At 43.2% G+C, this 15,731-nt stretch overlaps 1 protein-coding gene across 1 annotated transcript in view; it reads right to left on the bottom strand.

The window, feature by feature from the left end:
* The window catches only part of LOC311012740 (neurocan core protein-like), a 34,228-nt gene extending 26,668 nt beyond the window's left edge, over window positions 1–7,560 (bottom strand). Inside the window, exon 1 of the mRNA XM_084008360.1 lies at window positions 7,422–7,560. The gene's annotated coding sequence lies outside the window, so the exon portion shown is untranslated. The remainder of the gene's footprint in view (window positions 1–7,421) is intronic.
* Between the last annotated feature and the right edge of the window lie 8,171 nt (window positions 7,561–15,731).

Consider the following 15,731-nt stretch of genomic DNA (forward strand, 5'->3'; position numbering starts at 1 on the left):
CAGTCTTGTAAGCGGAGAGTGTTAGAGAGTGTTGTATTGGAGGGCCTGGGACTGGCAGGGGGCCCGGCAGCCACTATCCACGGCAACAGAATACAGAGTTCAGCCTATGGACATCTCTATGGATGCTATACAACATACAACACTGCGTTCTATAGACAGCCGCCTTTCAAAGTTTCACCAGAAGGGATTTACAACATACAGTGCACTGACCATTCAATGGCACCAGCTGCATACTAACCAGTACCATCTTTTGTCAAGGAGGAGACATCAGATGTCGTGAACGCCTCCCGCTAAATCGCCCCTCTTCACTTCCACAGGCACAGCTGTGTCTGCAGGAGAAAAGAGCCAGAAGTCTCTAAAATGCTTCAGTGGACTTAAATGTGGATGTCCATCCGACACATTTCCCCCATGTTGCCTGAATAGGACGCATTCTCAGCTCATTGTAAGGGCCGACGAGCAGAGTGACACAGATCCAAAGAGAGCTAACAGACGAGGCTGGCAGACCTACATTACTGCTCAGCACTAAGCTGTCAATCTGTTGAAGCGGGAGACCAACTGGCCTCATGTTCACGGTGACGCAGGCAAGACGGGCCCCCGACCCAAATCTCCTTCACTTCCTACTGCTGGTGGGAAAATAGCTTGAAGAAAAAAAACATGAAACGTTGCTCCACATGACCTCAGCCGCTGTTGGAAGATAAACCGTGTTTGTGAGCTCAGCACGACTGCTTTATGCTTATATGACTCCATCATGCTACATTCAAGTGTGTGTGTGTTTATGTGTTTACAGACGGCAAAGGTTTACTAAACTAGGCCAGGTTGGGTCCCATGTTGATTCATAACACACACACACACACACACACACAGGTAGCTCACCGTCTACACAAACACTTTAAACACAAAACAACCAAACACACGGCTCCTCTGTAGTCGACATATTAACTTCACATTCTATAGTTTGTGAATTGAGCCACATAATGCAGTTTAAAATGATAGCAGTGGTAGATTTAATAAAAAGCATACTCATGTTTAAAACAATAGGTACTGGATTTCAGGCAGAAGTCGACTGAAGTACTTTTCCCTTTTAAGAGGCGAATGTCTACTTCTGTAATGTCGCTCTCAAATTTTATGAGCTAACTTTATAGCTAGCTAGTTATTTAACACTAACTCCATGAATTGGGTTCTGCAGCTGACTTTTTAATGTTTCCTGCTGAATCGCTTTAAACAAGAAGGCTAATATATTATATATTTAATAGCTGCGGTACATAGACTTCACATTATGCTAGCTTAAAGCAGTTAATTAGCATGACGGAGCCAGATGTTCCAGATGCATCCTCAACAGCTGATGATTTTTAAAAACCTGGACAAAGTTTTATTGTTTGCTAACCTTAACAATATTTTACTTCTTTAGTGCGAACCAAGTTTGAGGAATGTTGCCGAGTGTAAAACATTTAATTAATTTCTTTCTGCTCAAGTTTTTTGATTTAGAAAGGAAAAACGCTTCAGATCTTGTTTATATGCAATATTTTTCTTTTTATATTGAATCACATAATAATGCATTTTCTCTCTGCCTGTCATTTAACAGAATATTGCTCTCCACAACAATAGAAAAGAGCTCATGCTTTTGTATTTAACAAGAGAGGCTGAGGACTTCAGATAAATCTGTAGACTTCATGATGGAAACAGAGCTGTTTTTACTGTAAGAAGTCAAACTGTGAGTCTCATAACCCCCCATGTGACCTGACAGGAGAAGGCGATTCTCCTTCCCCTTTTCTTTAATCATGTCTAACAAAACTATTTCCTCCAGAGAGCGGCGGCGTGTACAGCCAAAGTAACAGCTCTGAATGAGTGACAGACAAATAGGTGAGCTGGGAGAGGAAGAAGATGAAGCGAGAGGAATGAAAGGAAGGTCAATAAAACACAGCAATGTTGAAAGCTCTTCAGAAGAGCTGTGTTGGAAGCTCAGCAATTCTTCTTAAGCTGTTAAAATGTTGCATCCTGAAAAGAATCATGGCTGAAATGTGAACTTCTGTGCACTTTCACGGATGCAATTTTCTTTAATGAACTGTGAAGACGGAAGAAAATACAGTGGTGGTATTTTGCAGTGACTTGATAAAAGAGGGACATGAAACCAGAGTGTGTAAACATGAAATTAAAACAGAAAAGGGAACATTGTAAGAGGAAAGTGAGCTGTGGTGAATCAGGTATTTACTTCCTACTTCATGCATCATGCAAACACCCTCTCTCTCTCTCTCTCTCTCACACACACACACACACACACACACACACACACACACACAAACACCCATTGTGTTCGGTGTGCCTGTGTGGTGACTAATCACACTCAAAGCAACTAATGACTCATGCAGCTCCGGCCCCGTCTTCAGATGGAGAGAAGACTCTGCAAAGCTGCTCTCTCCGATTCCAGATTACAGCCTCCTTCCTCTCACACTGACACCATTGATTTCACCGGGCATGGAGACAGAGGTTATTTAAACCAGCCCGCTCAGGACAGGCCAAGTTAGGATTTTATATGTGTGTGCAGTAAAGCGCAGAGAGGAGGCAATTTAGATCACGCCGACGGAGCCTCAACAGGCAAGTCGGCTGAAAAAGAGACTTGTAGTGACTGTAGTTACAACTTTTCCGTACACTTTGATTAATTATTCAGGGTTGAGCATTAACCCCAGAGGAAATATACAGATGTGATGTTTAATGCATTGTATCACCAACGTGTGCATACCTGTGAGAGACTGACAGCTCTTAACACCCATCTGTTACCCAGTCTGCTGTGCAACGACACGCAACAGACCTGCAGGAGATGATCTCGGTACGCTCCTTTTCATCCTCTTTCTGGCACCGTCGGATATGTCGCTGTTTGTTGCGTGTGCAAAAGGTGTAGGTGTGATATATAGTGCATGCTAGCCAACGGCGAGTCACAGAGAAAAATCAATTTAAATGCATTTGATTATAATATGAGGAAACCGCACTATTTATGTGTGCACATAAATATGTGAGAAGTATTGTAACTGCTTTTAGGGGAAATAGAAACCAGGGAGCACCAGACAGTGACCTTGGTCGAATCAATCATCCCTCTTTGCAGTAATGCATCAAAAAGGATCAAATCACACCGCCATCAATTGATTTGCTACCAGGGAACCTTTTACTGGAACAGGAAGGAACATTCTTATTTTCCTCCACGACTAAAGAGAAAAGACAGCCTTGTTTGTTTTTCTTATTTGTCCTTGAGTGATGGAGTGATTTTATTTCTACCAGGACAAATTCAACATTTTGAGAACTTTCAATTACCGCATTGTTTCCATAATTTTCACTTATTGTGATGATGACTTAAAAAATATAATTTCAGCATTCCATCTCATAATTAAGACTCACCCTGACTTTTATTAGAGGTTAACTTTTCCTAACACCTCATGTAGATTATGTATTTCTCTTTTCCTGGTAGAAATTGGCTTCATATACTTTTTCATGTCCTTGTAAAGTAACAGACATTAAAGAATTTTCTGTGAGGGTATTTTGCACAGGAATATAAATGAATGCTTGACCACTTGGGGGCATTTCTATAGCATATTATCACCTTACAAGTTGATATGGTGAATGTGTTAGCGAGTAGTGGCTAATTTTCACCTCCAGCAGACACATCAGTATTCATTTGGAGCTGTGCTTCTGGTCACCTGAGAAATGTTTAATTTCACTGTGTGTTTTTCTCTCCACCATCTCCTGTGGGAAATATCTGGCTCTTAGGCTACTAAATGCTCCACCATGTCCCCCAGGTAGTCGCCAGCTTTGTCTTTCTTTTGCTGCTAAAAAAGGTTTTGTAGCGTATGTAGGTTTTTAGGGCTTTTTCTCTCTCAAAAAAGAAAAGAAATAAGACAACTGCCTGGTTCCTGCCAGGAACAACGCTGAGAAAAAGGTTATGGGAAAAAAATAAAACAATGAACTGAAAGATGCTAAAATGCTCGACTGAAGGGAGCTGCAAATTAGAGCAGCTTTAAATAATGATGTCCACATGTATGGTAGGTAAATGTTTAAGTTGCATTATTGAAGAGGACGATGATTTAGGGTCAGAGGTCAAATATATGTAGCGTGAGTAGCCTCTGCGCCAGCTGTGTTATAAAAGAGGTCAGAGGTGAAGGTGCTGAGGTTAGCTCTGGGTGACAAAGTCAATAAAGGATCAGGTGCAGGACGTAGATATCATCTTCATGATGTGAGTCTATGTCTCCACTCTCACAGGACGGGCAGAGCGTCCACAATCAGGCCACCACAGCACAACCGCATGTTCATCCACAGGGGAAGGTGGTCAGGAAAACGAGTAGCTGTGAAATTACGTGGAATAATACACACAAACATAGACGTGGCGGCGGGGCTTCAGCCAAGAATCCCTCATGTTTAACGATGTGCTGAGTCGGTGGAATATCAACAAGGCAGGTAAAGACAAAAAACAGAGCTCTGTCCTCCCATTTATCCCCAGATCCAATGCCCACAGAGGCCGAATCCATCTACTCAGTCTCACATCAGCACAACAAAGAAGTGTTCATGTCATCAAACAGTGTGGCATTATGGGGGAAAACACAACAGCAATGATTATTAACCACCTCTTTGGAAGTGACTAATAATTCTCATCTTCTGTGTTGCAGAGGCGGATTGAAACTTTGGTGCTGCCTTAAAGAGAATCTCCTCAGCCCACTGCAAAGCCAAACATTTGTCTTCCACCAGTCACTACCTAGAGGAGAGCCTCTGGCCAAAGACAAAGAGAGGGACCTTTCTCTTTGTGTGGGTGAGCTGTTCAGCTGCGGTCTCATCTACGCTTGTAATGATTGGCCTGGTGGGCTGCTTTAGTCCCTCCCAGGATAAAGACAACGTGATTGATGGATTGGTTTGTCCAATCCCTTTTGGGTTCTGGTGGCTGGGGACTCATTCTGGTTTCAATAGGCCTTTTCCATGGAGAGAGAGAGGGAGACATTACGCTCAAAATACAACGCTGCTTTTTCTCTCTGGATTTGACAAATGTTTGTGGCTGGACCATTGGGCTCTGAGACTTGGGAGCTGTCCAGTGCTGAAAATCTGGACAGTTTTTAGCTCCAGTCACTGTGAGGTCATTGTTAGTCTAAAGCCTATTCCCCTTCTGGCTGTAAACGGACCTTAAAGTTCAAAGAGATCATAAAATCCCTCACTTTAGTTCACGGTTGGATCTGCTCTCTATGAATTACTATGACAGACTGAAACAAAGAAGCCACACATTTGCTCAGAAATCGCACATTGTGATCCAAACAAAGTCGACACATTTCCAGGGCAGCATGAACATAAAGCGAAAAGACTGTGGCTGACACAGAGGTGAAGCTTATTTTGATAGTCAATATGAGAGAGCGCAGGTGCTAATTTGCATTTTTATAGTGCTATTCTGGTAGCTATTTTCACTGTGTTGAAGGGGGATAAACCCCATAATCACCTGACTGGCATATTAGAGTGGGCACTTTCATACCGTAGAGAAAATATGAAAAACCTGACTGAGAATTAGCATTATCATCTACCGAATATACACCATCAGCAATACCAGCAGGTAAAACTCCTTTATATCATTTTATTCTGAAAAATTGTACTTTTAGGCTGAAACCATCTATTTTCATTATCAGGTAAGCTGCACATTATTTTCTCAGTCATCCATGAAATAGTGGAAAATGTCCAACTAAACATTCTAAAGCAAAAGGTGACGTCTTCAAGTTTTGTTCTACCGACAGACCAAAACAAAAGACGTTAAATTCATGATACAGTTGCTTTTCCTCATTTAACCGTATGGTGAAAAAAATGCCTCAGCAATTGCGGAAAAACCTCAAATTGCTTGATCTGGCTAAGCAAATAAAAACACCATCAGTTTAATACAAATGCTCCCAGTTATGAAGAGAAACATGGGAATGTTTGGCATCTTTGCTGAACAATGACTAAATAGTCCAATATTCTGCTGCTGTCCGACTAATCGATAAATTGACTCATCATTTCACATCGACACTGGTTCATCTATCTGACAGCTTCCAACACATCCCATTTTTTCCATCTTCCACTGATCTCCTGGAACTGCAGACGTCTCAGAGCCAGACATCATCAACAACACCGAGGCTGATTGAATGCAAAGTGTGCAGCAACAGACAGCGAGGCAGATGAACTGAGCTTGTACTCTATTTTGGTCGGACCCTCTCCTTCCCTACAACACCGCTCTCCGATCCCTCTGCTCGTATGAGTGCAGTCATCGGCATGCACACAACTCTACTGTATGCGTGCCGCGGCTCAAGGATGCCCTTTCAAACAGGCGACACACTTGCACACATCCGGACACGATGAAAAATGCATGCTGTAAACTTTCAGCAGCCGGGTCTCTTAGCCTCATTCCTGACTATTCTCATCCCACAGGCGCTACTGCTGCCATCTCTCACACACACCGTACATTACATTTAGTTTATCTATAGTGTGGTGGCTCCTGGTTAGCAGCGTCCTGCTTTGTGGCACTGACACACAGCTGGAGGTGGACGTACTAACAAGCCCAATGAAAACAGGACTGCTCATTTGTCAAGGTGACCCAAACTGTTCTCCTATGTTTGTTTATACCAGACTTTTAAAGGTCTGTCCACCTGCTTGGCCCTGGGAAATAGTTCCTTTTATCACAATTTAGTCGCTTTATGTATAATTTCACATTTTCAGAGTTAACTTCTTTAATGTAAAGATAAAATACTTTGTGATCACTGATAATCCAGTCTGTCATCATAGCTGGATCTTTGATGTCAAGCCCAGCCAGGTGCAGATCTGATTTTGGCAGTAGTTCAACACATGTCGGTTTACCAAATGACTGATTTACATTCTAGATTTCACAAACCCTGTTCAAAGGATCCATCTGCTTCCTCAATCGTATCCCCCTCTGAATTATTTTGATTTGATCCACAAAGGAGGATTTTAAAAAGAGGTCTATGTAACCAAAGTTCATTTGAAGATAAAGCATCTCCTGAGAAGGACACCGTTTCTTGGTGAGTTGATGATTTATGCATGCCCCTACATGAGTGGTAAATATAGACCAATATTAAAAGCTTTGACCTGTAAATAATTAAAGATATCCCAAACGGGTGCGACTTGTGTTCGTCTGCGAGTGGAAAGGCGTTGATTCGTCCAATACTTATTAGCTATATGCATATCAGTGGATGTTGCATGCATGAGCAATGTGAAAAAAAAAACTCTACAATTCCAATAAACGGCAGCTCCGTGTGTGAAAGTGCGTTTTTATATCGTAACCAAGACCTGAAGGCACTTTAAATGCTGTTGCAGCGGTCTCAGTCGCATCCTGCCCCCGGTAACATGAGACACGCTGACCAACATGATTGCACGAAGCGTGCATGCGAACCAAATGTCCATGCTTTCACCCTTACCTTCTCTGACGAAACGAGCCGCGTCTCAGTGGCGCAATCCTCGGGAACGTGAGCTTTGCGCCTCAGTGCAGGTGTCCCCCCAAAAAAAGCTCCCGCCGGGGCGCAGAGACGGCAGACGACGACGCGAGGGGCTGAAAGCAGCACTTCGTGGAGGCACGAGAGAGCGGCTTGAGTGCGCAAGAGCGCTCCACGTCTCGGACCTGTCACTCCGTCTCCAACGTTACCCTCTCCTCGCTGAGCTGCAGCCTCTATGCGCCGTTCATCCTCACGCGTTGATATCCGCCGGATCGGAAGAGATGCGCGCGCGCCACGCACACACACGCACACGCACGCACGCACGCGGCAAGGTGCTGCCTGCGACCCCCCTCCTCGCCAGCAGCAACGCTGAGGGAGAGAAGCAAGATCAGTTTGAACAAAGAGGCAAGCGGTGACAGGCAGACGGCTCCAGCGCCCCCATTCAAAGAGGGGGGGCACAGGGTGGGGGTGCAAGAGAGAGATGGGGGGGGGGGGGGGGACCCTAATCCGATTCCTACATAAACCTCAAAGGTTGATCTGGTGTCTGCATGAACATGTATGAGCTTACAACGAGCATCATCTAAACCCCTGATATCCTCACATCCGGAATCATCTCAACTCCGTCTCACTGCAACCCTCAGGCCTGCTGTTCTACAGACAGACATCATACTGCCTCCACCCCGTTAATGTGTGCAGGACCAACATTCTGACTGCTGCTGAGCAGAATGCGTTGTGACAAGCGAGTGAAAATACAGCTGCCTCGGACACGTCTTCCAACCGCCAACATCTTATCACCGCAACAGGGTCAATACACAGCAAACAGTCAGTCTTCATTAGGACGTTAGAGAGAAGAGCTTTGTTGCCGGTGGCAGCTCTGACCTCAGGTTCAGCTCAGACACAGATTTCTCTCAAAGAGAGCAACTCATCGTACTGTAGGTCTGCAGTCTGTTGCTCAAGGTGCATTTCCCTTGGTGTAATGAGGCAGGAGGTGTTGTCTTTTAATCCAAATATAGAGCCACTGATCACTCCAACTAACTCCCTGTTGTTACTTTCACTCAAATAGTATGTTTCGTGAAACCTTTTAGGGAGCCGGCGTTTGAGAATAAAAAGGTAAAATTCTGGATTCATCGGCGTAGACAGACGTCTTTATAGTCGGAGAGCACTTCTTCTGGCATTCAGACGAGCGATTAAGCGTTCCTTGTGGAACATTTTAGGTCAGTCATCAGAAATTCATGCTATACATCCGAACTTTGATTAACTACACTTCAAGTGCTACTCCAGATCCAGATTACAAAAAGTACGTGTAACGAGGGTAATGGGGGAGAATGGGGGGAAACAACAATAACCCCCACCTGAGGAATTACACCACAGGAAACGGTACCTGAAGAACTCAAGGGATTTGAAAACAGATGGCAGAGGAATGTTACTGAGACCAGACAGACATTTTCAGTTTTTACTAAATAATCAATAATAATCAGAGTCTGGAGATTTTTGGGATCACTCAAAAAGGTAAGCAGGACAACAGTGAGGTTGCATGACATAATATACTCAGTCAACACGTCAGGGCAAGGGTTACTTGATATCACGATATACCTGTAACACCAAACACTAGCAGCCATGACAGAGGAAAGGGGCATAACAAGCAGCCATGGCTCTAATTAGGGAAATCTTTGGGGGAGGAGGATCCAAGCTTGTGTTACACTACACATGATATTCACTTGCACTAGGGGAGCGTTTCCTCACCGAGCACAAGACATTTAGAATACCTCCATTTGATGGTGCAGCCATAAATATGGCATGTTTTGTTTAGGTAGAGCCCCCTGGCAGTAAAAATCTCAGAGTTTAGTTCCTCTGCGTCTCCTTCCGGTCCTCCTCCTGTTGTGTTCAGAGGGACTCAGAGATGCAGTAAAAGCCAGATGAATCCCCCACTGACCCGTTTGTCTCGGCCTCTGGTTTACCCATCGCCCTCGCAGCAAACCCGCCTGTAAATGTGTCTGCTTGTAAAACACGCCGACTGGATCAGGAGCGTTAGCGGTCGGCCTTAAACGCTGCTATTAACGCAGCATTGTTTTCGGATGCTAACAAACCCGAAGCCCATTAATAGTGGTTGCAAGGGGATTCGAGGTGAACTATGTTGACATACTAAATACGATTCAATATGACTAGAATATGTTCTGTGAGACATAAAAGAGCTTTGTTCAATCTGAATTGGAGACTTTTTAATTAACTTTTTGCAGCAAATAAAGACACAAACGCCACAAGAGCATGATGAGGTGATTAGATGATTGAATAAATGAACATTACCCTGGAAGACGTTGAGCTGACTCAGGCCTTGTTGTCACAAATATTGGATTTCACGTAGAGTCACTCAGCACTGCAGCCACCATCCTGTAGATTTATGTGCTGACAGAAGAAAAGGCTTCTGTGTTAACCAGAGGTGCACTTATTCATATTTATTCTTCCTTGTCGGCTCTGCAGGCCAGAACAGAGAATGTCTATCAGTCTCTGTAATATTGATGTTAGAACGCCCCCAAACTGAAAGTATATATACCCAGAAACAAACAAGTATAAAGGTGTGTCATCACTTCACCTGAGGTGAGTTTATAAAAGAAACACAGCATCACGTTTCAAACCAGTGTTTGACTGTTTCAGCTCAGCTTCTCAGCGTTCAAGTGTCTCCAAACATGAAACACCATCGTCATTTTAAACGTTCACATCCAATTTGACATGTATTTCCCATGAAAGCTGCTCAATGTTTTTATTAACAATGGATGAAAAGACTCTCCCCTGAGTATTACCCTGCAGCTCTACAGAGATTTTTAGCATCTTTCAGCTCATTGTTTTGTTTTTACAGCCTTCAACTCAAGTCTCACAACTGGCATCAGCGTCGTCGCCAGATGCTTCAGGCAGCTCGAGATAAAATCACTAACTTGTGAATGTTGAAGCATTTAGCAGCTAAAGAGGCAAAGAATTACCTCAGGAGATGGCGGAGAGCGAAACCAAGCTAAATGAAGAGTAAACATTGGACCACGAGTCTGGAAACAGGACTCCAAATGAATGCTGGAAATGTAAACCGTTTTGCTTCCACGTTCATCCTAACAACTTTATAATGTAGTATTTTTGTTGGTGCGGTGTGTACAGCCTGTTTCTTCCCCCGAGTGGCCAATAATTTGATTAATGCAGCTTTGCAGCTTCAAGGTGGAAAAAAATAAATCTTATTTCACACCGTCTGGCATTATAGTATATATTGTATTCTGAGTTTGTTCCAGCTCTCAGCCGTATGATGTTTGGGAGAAACAGTTAAAGCTGCAGCAGAGCAGATGCAAAATTATTATTCTGAATATTAAACATATTTCAGCAGGAATGAAACTGGATATGTGAGTATGTTTATGTTCAACGAGATTAAACTTCCAATGGCACAGTTTTATAGCATGCATATACTACACGTGCACGGCTCATAGCCACTAAGTCATGCACACGCACACACACACACACACACACACACACACGCACACACACACACACACACATGCAAGGAGGCTTGGCTCAGCCTTAATGTGAGCTGTGACTTTTAGAAATGTCAGGCGCCCTGCCAAAGAGACAAACAATGTCAATCACTCTCCAGGAAGGGAGCAGCCATCCACGCACAGTGGAGAACATACAACACACAAGGGAGGCAGGATAAGGATGGTGACACAAAAACGATTTCTGGAAAGCTATTACAGCATCTTAACAGGCAAAATAAGACAGCCAAGTAACACATGCTACCCTTGGTAGGAAACAGAGCATAATGAGGCTTTCAGTAGCATCATTATTTCTGTTCACACTGATGGAGATGTGTGGTGTGTTCGGGCTCTTGTGTTTGCTTATAATTTGCTGGGCAGACTCTTCTTCGTGGGTTTGTTTTTATGGTGGTGCTAATGTGAAGAGATCAAACAGGCCAGTAGGCAAGCCACATAAAAAGAGAGGAAACAGGATATCTCCCAGTAGAGAGAAGTCTAAACTAAACTGGATTATATAAACTCAGCAGTTGCTCAGACTTGGTTTCGCCACCATGCTGAGTTTAAGTGTTTGCGAGAGGCCCCATCTGGACGGCAGAGGAGGAGTTATGGAAGGAAGTCGGGGAGACGTGGCGTGCACCAATGATAACCACATGGGATACCTCCACTCTGTCTAACCCCCGGCCCACTAGTTAATGTTTGCTTTGGCCTCGTTTTTTAAGATTCATGGTGCCACTTAGAGTGTCATCACAGGCATAGTTTCATACTTTGGTATGTTTTCTTTGGTGGACGCTCATTAGAGCTTGTGAGATTTTATTTCAGTGAATAAATGGAATATTTATGGTGAAACTCGAGCAGTCATTACTGTATTTCAGGAACTTGACAAAAAACAGTTGACTCCACTTAAAGTTTAGTGAAAAGGAGTATCTCCATGCTTACCGTTTGAAATGTTCAGCCATGCTGGTGGTGGGCTGGCTCAGGGGATGGCTGTCGGTCGCTTCGTCCGCCACTTTGGTCCAACGTATCTCAACATCTTCCACAACATCTGGCAGAGACTTCCATGGTGAGGAATCCTTCTCACTTTAGTGATCAGATATGTCATTCACATCGTGAAATGAAGAAAGATCAAGGAGGTCAGTCATACAGAACGTCAGTAATACTTTTGAAAAGACAACGCTTACAATCTCCCCCCATATACATCATTACATCACCTAAATATTAGGTATGACTGAGACTGCTCCTCCCCCATCAGACTTACAGTAAAATTATTTTTTTTGTTTAACCTTCTCACAGTAAGATGAACGTGTGACTGAGCATGAGATCTGACTGTAGCTTTATAAGTTGATGTGTTTGGAAGAAAAGTATAATTCAGGAATCAAAGAGAAAGGAGGTCCTGGCAGCCAGGAAGAGATGAGAATCGAAAGGAAGAAAAGATCATAAACAGAAGTGGAGGGACAATTAGAAAACAAGGGAACAGAGGGTTTGGGAAAAGAGAGAACAAAAGAAGCTACAAATCAATTTTTTTTTAAACAGTTACAATACAAATGTTCCATGCTTCTGGGACAGAACAAGTCTATTTTTTTAATCTGTAAAGATTCAAGAATTGGTCAGGTCGGCTGATGTTTTAACCCACCCCCAACAACACACACACACACACACACAGACACACACACACACACACACACACACAGACACACACACACACACACACACATGCATACACTAAAAAAAACAAACAAAAAAACGTTTACATGCTCAATTAAGCGCTGGTCTACCTTGGCAGTTAAAATTCAGGTCATGAGTGGAGCAGCAGCTGTGTGTGTGTGTGTGTGTGTGTGTGTGTGTGTGTGTGTGTGTGTGTGTGTGTGTGTGTGTGTGTCTAATGAGCTCTCCTGTGCAGCATCTGTGGTCTGTGTGACACTCAGCCTCCGTCCATCTCCTCCTGCTACTTTCATCAGGTATCTATGGCAGTCGCTTTCTTCACAGCAGCAGATAAAAACAACAGATCTTTGAAAAGAACAAGCTCTGATGTCAAAGCGCTCGCTTTACATAATCCTGTACACACACACACACACACACACACACACACAGAGTGAAACAAACACTAACAGATTTATTATCTTCATTGATCGCCTCAGCTTGACGACATGACAAAAATATTCCAAGATATAAATATTATCGTATATACGCTAACGTATTGTCTGAACTCTGCTGTAACTCTTATTCTACTCCACTCTGGAACTGAATGTACTCCGTTGTATATATATATATAATTTTAATATTTTGTTGTTTATTTGTTTTTAAATTAGTAGTTACTCCAACAAAGAGTCACAAAGATTTTCAATATGTATAAATCCTTATGAGTAATCTTAATTTTGTGTAAAATTGGTGGAGTGCCCCTTTAACTCTGGTCCACTTTTAGTGGAAGTCACACTGTTCCATACAGTAAAACACAAGTCATCAATACTCTTCTCTATAGAACGACTGCTGCTTTAATGTTTAGCCCACTCACCCATCCCTCTTTTCTCCTCATCATCACCCCTCTCTCCTGTAACTCAGCTATATTTTTATCATGACTAAGTCGGAACATAATAAAGGAATAAAACAAGTAGGTGAGCCCTTAAAGTGTAAGTTTGGCGGAAATTGAAAATAAAGCTATTTTCTGAATGAAAATACATCAACTAAGCCGTGGAGGAAGTAATTTTCGCTCATCACGCAGTTCAGAGCTAGCACGGGCGGGAGCTAGAGTCCAAAACCGCAAACAGTGGGTTAGCATGGGGCCAACAGCCACACGCTTTCAAAATCGCATTTTTAAACCACTAACATTGCTCAAAACAGCGCCAAACCCGAAGTTTATAACAGAAGACAGTTAAGAACACTCACCAATTCTACCCCTGCCAGCTCCTCGCGAAGGATAGTCCGTAAGTGTCGATTACCGAACGCAATGCAAAACGAGGGAGACCACTGAAGATTTCGCCCAGAATAAAACGAGTATACTTTTAAATTAGTGGCAGTTTGGCCAAATATAAGTTAATAACGGTGGGTAAAAACGTCGGGATAGTTTGTATACACTTCCAATCAGTTCAAGACAGCAGCCTTATCTGAAGCACATACATGTCACACGAGATCTCACACGGGAACTCGTTCGGTAATCGACACTTACGGACTATCCTTCGCGAGGAGCTGGCAGGGGTAGAATTGGTGAGTGTTCTTAACGGTCTTCTGTTATAAACTTCGGGTTCATGAACTGAGTTGTTGGTGCTTCGTTTTATGTGTAGACACCCAGAGCAAGCTGCTGACGAGGTTTGGCGCTGTTTTGAGCAATGTTAGTGGTTTAAAAATGCGATTTTGAAAGCGTGTGGCTGTTGGCCCCATGCTAACCCACTGTTTGCGATTTTGGACTCTAGCTTCTGCCCGTGCTAGCTCTGAACTGCGTGATGAGCGAAAATTACTTCCTCCACGGCTTAGTTGATGTATTTTCATTCAGAAAATAGCTTTATTTTCAATTTCCGCCAAACTTACACTTTCATTTCCTCATCGCTGCAGGTAAGACTTGCCCTAGTTGGCCTTATAATAGAGTGTGTTTCAGTCTTGTTGCCTCACTCTGCCTCCCTGACACTGAGGGGAATCTGACTAAATGATCACATTGCTCTGCACTCCTTAACCTACTTCTCTCCTGTTTAAACACTGTTTCATCACCCAGGTCTTCAACCTGTGTTGTGTTTTTTTCCAGCTGCGTTCTGTAAAAGCTGTTGCTAAAAAAACATGCTCCACGTTCTCTCTGTGCCGACGGATGACACCTCAGTATATTCAAAACTATATTTCATCACAGAGTAAACGCGTCCCACGAAGCCTTTCATAATGCCCTTTCCCTGTCTGTTATCAGCCTTCTCTCTACTGCTTCCTACTGAAATGGAAAACATGAACCTTAGTTATTTCCAATTACTGCAACCACAGGCTGCTTTGCACAGAAATGCATGTAATTCATGCTGAGGTAAGGGGGTGTTAGCTTTAGCCCACGGGTGAAAAGGCAAATCAGATCATATTATAATGATAAAGGCCATTACATGTTGCTTCTACAGGCTAAATATCCTGCACAGCAGACCTACTGCCATGGGGCTTAATGCTGGAATAAATTGGATATAAAAGGACAATTTCACAGTATTAAGCACAGAAAAATAAGGCACTTTCTATAAGATTGTTATGGAATGACAAAAAAGCTTCAAATAGAAGCTTTAAAACTGTTTTTGTTGGTTGTGTTGATTAGCTTTTTCTACAAAACCAACAAATTAACTCTGAAAACTTAAATTACTCCCCCTCGCTGTTGTTCACACACACACACCCACGTTTACCGCCACTAATGAAAATGCCCATCTGTTTGTTTTTCCTAATTACAACGCATTTGGCTTGTTAGAACACTAACACAGCGTGAATTAAACATATTTTTAAAACACATAACTCCACTGGAAATATTGTGGGTGTTGAAGGCACATGACTGTTACCAATTAGTTCTGAATAGAACCCCGCACCAACTCCACAGTCAGTTTGGTGTAACAGGAAATCTGGGAATATTTTGGTCTCCCAAGGAGAACGGCAGCATCAGTAGCTTCAGGAAGTGCCTCAAAAAAACATCTGTTTGCATTCACAAGAATTATGACGGAAACAAAGAAGGAAGTCAGGTGTTATCGAGGTGTATGGGAGGCAGGTAAGGAGGCTGTGGGTGTATCATGGCATGGGCAGCCACCCAGGGCAGCAATCGGCCAGGGACGCCACCACCATGCAGTGCCAAAACGTT

This window comes from Eutrigla gurnardus (genome assembly GCF_963514095.1).
Source record: "Eutrigla gurnardus genome assembly, chromosome: 4".
Classification (NCBI taxonomy): domain Eukaryota; kingdom Metazoa; phylum Chordata; class Actinopteri; order Perciformes; family Triglidae; genus Eutrigla; species Eutrigla gurnardus.